Genomic DNA, 10,549 nt, shown 5'->3' with positions numbered 1-10,549 from the left:
CTCCAGTCCGACTCAGACGCCAGCAAGGTGGAGGTGGAGTACTGGTTTGGGCTGGTATCATCAAAGATGAGCTTGTGGGGCCTTTTCGGGTTGAGGATGGAGTCAAGCTCAACTCCCAGTCCTACTGCCAGTTTCTGGAAGACACCTTCTTCAAGCAGTGGTACAGGAAGAAGTCTGCATCCTTCAAGAAAAACATGATTTTCATGCAGGACAATGCTCCATCACACACGTCCAAGTACTCCACAGCGTGGCTGGCAAGAAAGGGTATAAAAGAAGAAAAACTAATGATATGGCCTCCTTGTTCACCTGATCTGAACCCCATTGAGAACCTGTGGTCCATCATCAAATTTACAAGGAGGGAAAACAGTACACCTCTCTGAACAGTGTCTGGGAGGCTGTGGTTGCTGCTGCACACAATGTTGATGGTGAACAGATCAAAACACTGATAGAATCCATGTCCATGGATGGCAGGCTTTTGAGTGTCCTTGCAAAGAAAGGTGGCTATATTGGTCGCTGATTTGTTTTTGAATGTCAGAAATGTATATTTGTGAATGTGGAGATGTTATATTGGTTTCACTGGTAAAAATAAATAATTGAAATGGGTATATATTTGTTTTTTGTTAAGTTGCCTAATAATTATGCACAGTAATAGTCACCTGCACACACAGATATCCCCCTAAAATAGCTAAAAATAAAAACAAACTAAAAACTACTTCCAAAAACATTCAGCTTTGATATTAATGAGTTTTTTGGGTTCATTGAGAACATGGTTGTTGTTCAATAATAAAATTATTCCTCAAAAATACAACTTGCCTAATAATTCTGCACTCCCTGTATAAATCCATACAAATGCCTTTGCTTTGGATAAAAGTGTAAATATAAATGTGGTAACGTTACATGTCTTATCATGAAGATTGCCAGGGTCTTTCAGCTAACATCGCTGCCTTTTTTGGGGTGTTTGTATCTGCATTGTGGTTTTTATAAACAAACCAATACACAAAAATAATTTCTCAAATTTGCTGGTTTCTGGTCCTGTATGCCTGTATGGGGGCCTGAATCAGAGTCAGAATCAGAATATCTTTATTGCCATTGAAACAAGTACAACGAAATTATCCTGTGTGTAAAAGCTACCTTAAAATGAAGACATATGCTAATATAATACTAAATATAATAGAAATATAATACAAATCTAAAATTAATGTGTGAGGTAGAAACATTATTGCACATGAAGGAGGCAAAGAAGTGGTTCAGCTCCTCTGCCATTGAGGCATCACCTTCAGCAGCTCCATGATTGGTCCTGTAGTTGGTGATGTGCTGGACTCCCTGCCAAACCTATCTGTTACGTGCCAAATTATATATGGCCTTATCGCCATGCCAGTGCAACCTGAATCATCTAGCTTCTGGTTAGGGTAGACCCAGACATGTTTCTTCAATGTGACAGTGTCCATGCACGCCTTGATATTGCACAGTACACTGTCAGTGTAGAGTTCCAGGTCAGGATGTTCAATAATGTCCCAGTTGGTAAGGTAAAAGCAGTCCTGCAGCTGCAGAGAGGCATCCTCAGGCCAGCCCTGATAGACGTTTATTTAAAAGCAGCTCCAAGATGGCTCACCTGATGCATTCGCTCCCATAGCGGCCCTGTTCAACACGACATCTAGCGTATATATCTATGGTATAAGTGCCTCCCTGTCTCAGCCCTAATTAAGATTTACCATATGGGTCCCACTTAAGCTCCATATTATCTCCATCTCTGGTGGCTACATTACTTTAGTTCTGATTTGGCCAGTGTGTCTGTTTTCAGTTTCAGTTTGTGTTTTTTCACACGTAACTCATACAATGCTGGGCACTTGTGCCAGTAAGTAAACGTGTTAAGACTGGTGAGCTACCTAGTTCAAGTCTGGGTGCTGTATTTGTGATTTGATTAATTAATTGATTTTAGATCAAAAACACTTTTTTTCAAAAACAAAATTTTGACTTTGGGTCCCATGCATATTAGACATACACATTGAAATGTGTCCTCTGCTTTTAACCATCAGCCTTGATGAGCAGTGGGCAGCCATGACAGCCGCACGGGGAACGGTGTGTGCTCAGTGGCACCTTGGTGGTTTGGGATTCTAACCAGCAACCTTCTGACCTTATGATGACAGTATGATGCAGTGCTTGCTGGACTATAGGCAGGGATTTGTGTATCTTGTATAAAATTGTATATAAAAATCACCAGAATACGGCTACGGCTGCACATATACTAAAATTGGATCGATACAGAGAAGATTAGCATGGCCCCTGCAAAATTGTGACATGCAAATCCTTGAAGCGTTCCATATTTTTAGGGGCAGTGGTGGCCTAGCGGTTAAGGAAGCGGCCCCGTAATCAGAAGGTTGCCGGTTCGAATCCCGATCCGCCAAGGTGCCACTGAGGTGCCACTGAGCAAAGCACCGTCCCCACACACTGCTCCCCGGGCGCCGGTCATGGCTGCCCACTGCTCACTCAGGGTGATGGGTTAAATGCAGAGGACAAATTTCACTGTGTGCACTGTGTGCTGTGCTGCTGTGTATCACATGTGACAATCACTTCACTTTTTTTATTATTATACTAGCAAACTTTCACTTTCCCAGCCTGTACAAGCAGTCTGCTCTTATCTAAGAATATTCCACTCAACCCTCTCTGCCTGGGCTAGTCTGAAGTATTTCGTTTCCAAGTGATGGATCATACAGTAGCAACAACCCTTGTTTATAGATCAGATACAAGATTAAGGAACACAAAACGACTCCAGACCTCCAGAGTTGCCAGAACTCAGTCTGATAGAGAAACAGAACTGACCCTTAGGATAATGTCTGGTACTACTAGAGACTTTCAGAGGTCTTACGGAGTCAATGCCTTGATGCCAAAGCTGTTGTTGTGGAAAAAGGAGACGTTTTAACTGATCAGTGTGTATGTGTGGTTCAGAGTTAATGATGGTGCTAACTTCCGTCTACATCTGCAGTCACTGGCAGATATCAGTAGTCTATGACGCATCAGTACTGCAACACTTCAAACATTTGGCAGCCATGGGGGGCTTGGATTATGAATCCATTTTTAATTACACAGAAACAGAGCTCCTGCTGGGGCATGGAGTTCGGTGGAGTTCACCCAGCGGTCTCTTTTTGATGTTGAGATCACTGAAAAAGATTCCCATTTGCAAGTGGCGGTGGTGCGCATTAAGATTTCAGATGTCTTCTTAACTTTCGTTGGTTACTTCACTAATGAGAAAGGTTACCGATGTCAGTGAGATCATATTCTGAAACAGACAATCAACTCTTACTATCAGTCAACGCTGAACAGTAGAGATTTGTTTTTAAGACAGTCCCTTTCGGAAAAATTATGACAGTCCAGTCACATGACATCTGAAATTATAAATTTTTTTATGGAAAAGCAACAAATTACAGATTATGGATGATGTAGTTGCGCCACACATAGTTGATGCTGTAAAGCATCAAGCCTGTCAATATTATCAACATTAATAATAAGAAGTAATACATTGATATGTTAAAAAAAGGGAAAAGTGAATGTAAATGTATTATGGGCACTGCCTTGAGAAGAGGGAAGATAGAAAAAATAAAATAATTGATTGTCATTGTGAAACACTGCAGCACAGCACACAATGAAATGCATCCTCTGCTTTTAACCATCACCCTTAGTGATGACAGGAACCCACACTGGAGACATACTGGAGATGGTAGAGTTAATAATGTTTGGGCTTTAAAGTGGCAAATGCCACTAGAACACACATTTACATTTATATTTAAGGCATTTGGCAGATGCCCTTATCCAGAGCGACTTACGATGTGCTTTCAAGTTACCATCGATGAAGAGATCAATTCCGGTTCACTAGGACCCCCAACTATGAATACAATCTTTTTATTCACTCTGTTGTAGATTCTGCACAGAAGTTGGACAATAAGAAAGTTTCAAGTTAATCTAAATACTCTTTAAAGAGCTGTTCTGACCTCGAGGGGAAGTTCATTCCACCACTGAGGGGCCAAGACGGAGAAGAGTCTAGATGAATGTCTTCCTTTTACCTTCAGAGATGGGGGGACCAGGCGAGCAGTACTGGAGGCTCGGAGTATACGAGGTGCAGTGCGAGGTGTAATAAGGGATGTGAGATAGGAAGGGGCTACTCCATGTTTGGCTTTGTAGGCCAGCATCAGTATTTTGAATACAGCTACTGGGAGCCAGTGGAGGGAATGTAGCAGAGGAGCGGTGTGGGAGAATTTGGGAAGGTTGAAGTTCAGTCATGCACACATCAGAGTGGAGCAAAGACAAATTAATTTAAAAAAGCTCAAATGAAAAGAAGAAAACAATTTGTTAATACCATACTTGTTCTGGTTTAAAGGTCCCATTTTATGAAAACATTGAACATTAATATGAGTTCTCCTAGCCTGTCTATGGTTCTGCAAGTGTAAAGAGTGCTTTGGTCATTTTGCTTCGTCGTTCACAGAGCAGCAGCTCAGACGGAATGGAATGTATTCCCTTATGTCATTGTAAGGGGAAGGTTTACTTCTCCTTTCTCATGCTTTGTCCGCCCATTTCCCACCCCTCCCCTAAAAAAGTAACTCCACTGACCATCATGGCTTGTAGTCTTTAGTTCCGTCACGCGAGACTCTAAAGAACCAGTGGCTTAATTTGATTTTTCTGGAAAAATGCTGACATGATTTCCTGTCTGTGACAAACATTGTTATGGTTGAATGTTGTTGATAACGTCATTTCCCTGAATGCCCCCTCAACTTCTATAGGCCGCTCTCCACCTCGTCCTGCCTCTCTCCTCCTCATTAGCATTTAAAGCTACAGACATCGAAACGGCACAACCTGGGGAAATCTCATTGTGGGACTGGAACAAAGTGGCTGTAATTCTGCACCAAGGCTAAATTCCGGAAAGAGACTTCAGATACGGTATTAGGGGACGACTAAGGCCGATATATAAAAGCAAAGAAAATTTTCATAATAGGGGAGCTTTAAAGTGAGAAATTGGGTTGGCTACTGTGTTACTACTGACTACACCTGAAAATATAACTGAATAGAGGCATATTTGGTTGCTTTTTTTATAGTATATTTTGGATATGAGCAGGTGAAATGCTGGCTTGCCTCGCAGCCTAACAGTCTTAACCAAGACACTACAAATGTACATTCTTGTCAAATCAAAGTACCCATAAGAGGAGATCTGTATTAAACCTGTTCTTTCTAGTATGTGGATAGTCTTTTCTGAAACATCTGTTAATTGCGGAAAGTATAAAGCGATACCTCATGGTATCAGCCTGTCATTCAGTGCACATATTCATTTTGTAATTAGTCATTTTACCAACTGAACTGAGTGGGTAGTTTCGCAGGTCTTTCTGGGCCAGACCAGGAGGACATGGAGATTACTCCATCTTGTGGTGACACACTGCACAAAACTTACAATTTATAGCAAATTAAGCTGCAGTACCATCAGAAAATGTTTCAAGCTGACTTTAAAATACAATTTATGTATTATAATGTAAAATATTATTTTTTATATTTTTTATTGCACAGTATAACGCAATGTTTCTTTCAAGCACGGATCAGCAAATACCAGTTGCTTACATTTGATAACAATTACAAAATTTCCTTACTGCCAATTTCCTGTAACGATTTATGGTAGTAAATGTTTTAGCATTTGTTGAGAGATTGGGGATTTTATATCCAGCTATTTACACATCAAGACAATGATAGAGAACAGTTTCAAAACAAGAATTCGTTTCAGGATATGCACACTTCTGCAACCTGCTCATTGCATTTGCCTTTTTTGTATTTGTATACAGTATGGTATATATTCCTTAAAACACCGTGAGGAATGGGAATTTTTTATGAAGACATGGGGTGATAATAAAAATGTGAGTGGCAGGGAAGCTTCATTCCCCCACTTTGTACAGGCCTCTGCTGGAGGGATTATTGCCTCACTTAAATGGCCTAGGGATATTGCTGTGGCTGATGGAAGAAAAAAAACTCTCATCATACTACCACATCCTCTTTCTTGCCCCCTGGGGAATCTTGAATCTCATTTTCAAAGGTCCTTGGTAGTGAGGTGGGGTGAGGCTTGGTCGTGGACTACCATCAACACTATTATCATATGATGATAGAAATTTCTCCAAGCGTCATGGGCCTTCACTGGTATGACAATCTGGGTAAGTTAGCAGGGTTTGGGCTCTGTGCGGGCCACTCCAAGATCTTGGTTTAGGTATCCTTGAGGAACAGTTGCACTTTCGATGTATGAGTTGGGTCATTGCCTTGTTGTAAGACCCTGTGATGACCTAAGCCTGGACTACAAGAAGATTTCTGCATATTCTCCCTAAAAAAAAATGCACCCGAACAAGGTGCAACAAAGTGAACAAGGAGGCTGCAAAACACCACTAGGTGTAACTGTGGGAACTGTGTTCCTGGAGTTGAAGGTCTTTCCCATTCTTCACCAAACATCCAAGCTTCCAAAACTCATCTTTAACTTTTAAGTGTACAAAACTCAGTCGGGCTCTGATGTGCTGCTCTTTGAGTAAAGGGGTTCTTCTGGGACAGTGACAAGCTCTCTCACAACTGTGTTCCTTGAAACACTGACTAGACTGGTCAGGACAGCAGCTATCATCTTGGCAGATGTACAGGGCTCCTTGCTGAAATCTCTGACTATTTTCCTCTCCAGAGTTCTTAAAATCTTTCACTTACAGAATTTGTCTCCTTCCACTTGCCATTTATGCAACATTCAGCAGTTCTAGACACTGTGAATGGCTTGGAGATGGCAGTCTGGCCTTCCCCCTTAGCGTGAGCTTCTACGATCTTCTTTCTAAGCTCCAGAATTATTTCCTTTGTCTATGGCATGGTGAGAAACAGTTGTCCTTCTCATGTGTTCCAGTGCCCTGTTTCTTGGAGTCTTTTTATGCTGATTGAATGTTGTCAGGAAGCCAATTGACATGATTGGTTAATTACCTTAGGTGCGTTTTGAAAGCAAACATTCACATGATGCTAATATTTTTGACCAACCCATTTTTTACTATAGTTGATATAAAGCAATCATAAAAATTACAAAATGTACCAAAAGCTAATAATAGTGCTGGTGAATGTTTGATTATATAAAGTTTCATTAATGCTGCAAATTTTGGGAAGAAGATCAGGAAAAAAAAGTGAAAGTGAAGTGATTGTCATTGTGAAACACTGCAGCACAGCACACAATGACACAACAAAATGTGTCCTCTGCTTTTAACCATCACCCTTGGTGAGCAGTGGGCAGCCATGACAGGCACCCGGGGAGCAGTGTGTGGGGATGGTGGCACCTCAGTGGCAACTCAGTGGCACCTTGGCGGCTCGGGCCAGCAGCCTTCTGATCTGATTGATATGACTACACTACCCCAGTATTTAAGTGTAGCATGGAGCCAACATAAAGATCCAGACATAATAAACAAATTTAGTGGGTTTTTGTGTGTGTGTGTGTGTGTGTGTGTGTGTTCACACATCCATCTCAGCTGGTGCTCCATGGGCTGAAAGGAACAACAGGGTCTGACATTTCCGCAGCAAATATCAGCAGTTATTTTGGTGCAGCAGCTGGGCAGCTGGCGGGGGAGCCAGGTGAACTTTGACTCAGCGTGAGGGCTATGATCCCAGTGGGCTGCTGGGTGGCCACAGCAGCACAATATCATCCCTCATTCTCTCAGATGCACATTTAGTTTAGATATCACACAGTCAGGAAAAAAACCTTTACCTGTATTACCTTGGTCCATACAAGCAATCAATCTACCCAGATTTCAAACTCTGCACCATGGAAAAGACCAAAGAGCTTTCCAAGGATGACAAGATTGTGGACCTATAAAAGGCTGGAATGAGCTACAAGACCATCGCCAAGCAGCTGGGTGATAAGTTCGGTGCGATTAATCACAAACTGAAGAACCATAAAAAAAACTGCTCGTCTGGAGCTCCATGCAAGACCTCAATTTGTAGGACCAGCCCAGATCGGGAGGAACTACTCGGGAGGAACTTGTCAATGATCTCGAGGCAGCTGGGACCATAGTCACCAAGAAGAGTTGATAACACACTACAAAATCTTTCATCCAGGGCTTTGAAAATGGGTCGTGGATGGGTATTCCAGCATGAAAATTACCCAAAACACACAGTCAAGGCAACAAAGGACTGGCTCAATAAAGAATTTAGGTCATGGAGTCTCCTGACTGATATCCAGCAGGAAATCTGTGGAGGGAGCTGAAGGTGCGAGTTGCCAAACATCAGCCACAATACACTAATGACTTGGAGAGGATCTGCAAGAGGAGTGCGACAACATTCCAAAGCACGTTTTGCAAAGAGATCAAATGCCTATTTTATACCATGAAAATGCAAAAACATTTGTAATTTTTACTGAATGCATTATTTTGTCATGAAATTATAGACTGATTATTGTTAGTGGCAAAACTTACAAAACCAGCAGGGGATCAAATCATTTTTTCCCAGACTGATATCTGATAAAGCAGTAAAATTAGTACAGCTCATTTTCCACATTTGGTCCTGAAACGTTTGCTGTTCATGATATGCAATTGATATGATGCTTCAATCTGGCCCCTGGTTAATCTTGATATTGTGAATGCAATCGCAGCATTTCACTTTTTAGCTACGGCATTTTCCTTTTAAACAGTGCTACTACATATAAAATGCAGAAACTTTTATTGCAATGTTCTATTTTAATATCAGTCTTAGCATTAAATGTTTGTGATAGACTAGGGGCCATATTTTATGCATTTAGGAGATAACCTGTTATTGAAATGTGAACGTGAAGTGATTGTCATTGTGCTTTGCTCAGTGACACCACAGTGTCACCTTGGTGGTTTGGGATTTCTGCAACCTGCAGATTACGGGTTAAGATTCCTTAACTGCTAGGCCACCACTGCCCCACTCATATTGGTGTATTATTGAACAAACTGTTAGATCTGTGTCCTGGCTTTGCATGTGTGGAGTTTGCATGTTAGTTTGGGTGTCTTCCAGGTTCTCCAGTTTCCTTCCACAGCACAAGGCATTCATATTTTAAAGCACTTATGTAAATCACTCTGGATAACAGCATTTGTCAAATTATGTAAATTTAAATGTAAAAATGGGCAAGAACATTGTTGGGTCTGTTGGGTCGTAGCATCTCCAAATCTGCAGCTGTGGGATTAACACTCCCCTGACACACATGGCAACGTGGCTAAGAGACACACTTACACAGTGAAAGCATCCTCACCATTCACTGCTCACTTCACTTTCAGGTAAACACGCAGCAAACCATTACTGCAGCTTGAACCAAAAATAATTTTTTACTCTCATTTACAAATAATAACTGATTTTATTTTCCTTACCTGACGATATTTCAGGTATTAATCATTCAAAGGTTCACGCACAGAGAAAGCATGGGTTCTAAAGCCTGCCTGGCAGGGGGTAACCATGGTAACGCTATTAGACAAAATGACTGTGCAGGGCTCGGCAGAACGCAAATGGGATGGTAAGAGAGGGATGGAGAGCGTGACAGACAGAATGAGATCAGTGGTAATGTTTCACGATAAAGACCATTAGAAATGTTTAGGTGTGGGGAATTGGTACGGTGGTCTTCATGCATAGAGATGGGTGGTGGGCCAGGGTGGCGATATGTGTCCATGATACATATTCTGGGTTGAAATGGCAGTTTTCTCAGTAACCGCTGTGCTGCTGACATGCGTGGGATTTTAATATTCTTTATGGCAGTGAGTCAACAAGGCTGTTTTAGGCTGAAAGGAACAACCTGAGGAGCCTAAGCTCTTGGGCTAAATTAGGAACCCATGGGGGCTGAAGGCTTTCATTTAACAGCCCTGATCTCAAGAACTATGTGGGCTTGAGTATTTGCGCCTTCATAATCCTATAAGTTGCTTTTTCTGATTTTTTCAAGCCAAGGAGGATTTAATCAGTACACCTACATCATGTTACGTCATGCAGTTTACCAGTGATGGTTGCTGTTGTGTTTGGACCATGGACAATATCAAGAGGAAGTTGACATTGAAAAGTAAAAAGCATTTTTGTGTGTTAATTGCTCTCTGGGGTAAAAATGAAATTCATGTGAAATAAAACAGACTGTTTTTCATTGCGTAGTTTGCTCATATTTTTACATTTACAGCATTTATCAGCGACTTACAATCAGTAGTTAGAGAGACAGTCCCCCCCTGGAGACACTCTTGCAAGTGTCTTGCTCAGGGACAAAATGGTAGTAAGTGGGATATGAACCTGTGTCTTCTGGTCCATAGTTGAGTGTGTTACCCACTAGGCTACTACCAGCCTTTTTTAAATATCTGGTGTCTAATTAGAACCCTTTATATGTTGTTTTTTTCCTTCACTCCCTTGTCCTGCGTTGTTAATGGTAGGCGTATGTGCCATTGTCGTACCGTGTTTTCTTTTCAATGATTAAAATCCACTTTTCCCACTTTTCCCTCCTCTCCTTCTCACATTAAACATTTACCCAAGAATTCCCCATATAGTCCTTTTTAATGCCTCAATTTCTGGTGATTACATCCACATTGTCTTC

General features: G+C 41.5%; 1 non-coding gene across 1 annotated transcript; it reads left to right on the top strand.

The window, feature by feature from the left end:
• The first annotated feature begins 2,223 nt into the window (after positions 1 to 2,223).
• On the top strand, positions 2,224 to 2,328 carry LOC114763995 (U6 spliceosomal RNA). The gene has a single exon (XR_003742467.1). It is a non-coding gene; the product is annotated as a U6 spliceosomal RNA (small nuclear RNA).
• The last annotated feature ends 8,221 nt before the right edge of the window (positions 2,329 to 10,549 follow it).

The sequence above is a fragment of the Denticeps clupeoides genome, chromosome 14 (genome assembly GCF_900700375.1).
Source record: "Denticeps clupeoides chromosome 14, fDenClu1.1, whole genome shotgun sequence".
NCBI lineage: Eukaryota > Metazoa > Chordata > Actinopteri > Clupeiformes > Denticipitidae > Denticeps > Denticeps clupeoides.
Note: the sequence above shows the minus strand (reverse complement) of the source record. Positions and strands in the feature narration are given on the sequence as shown.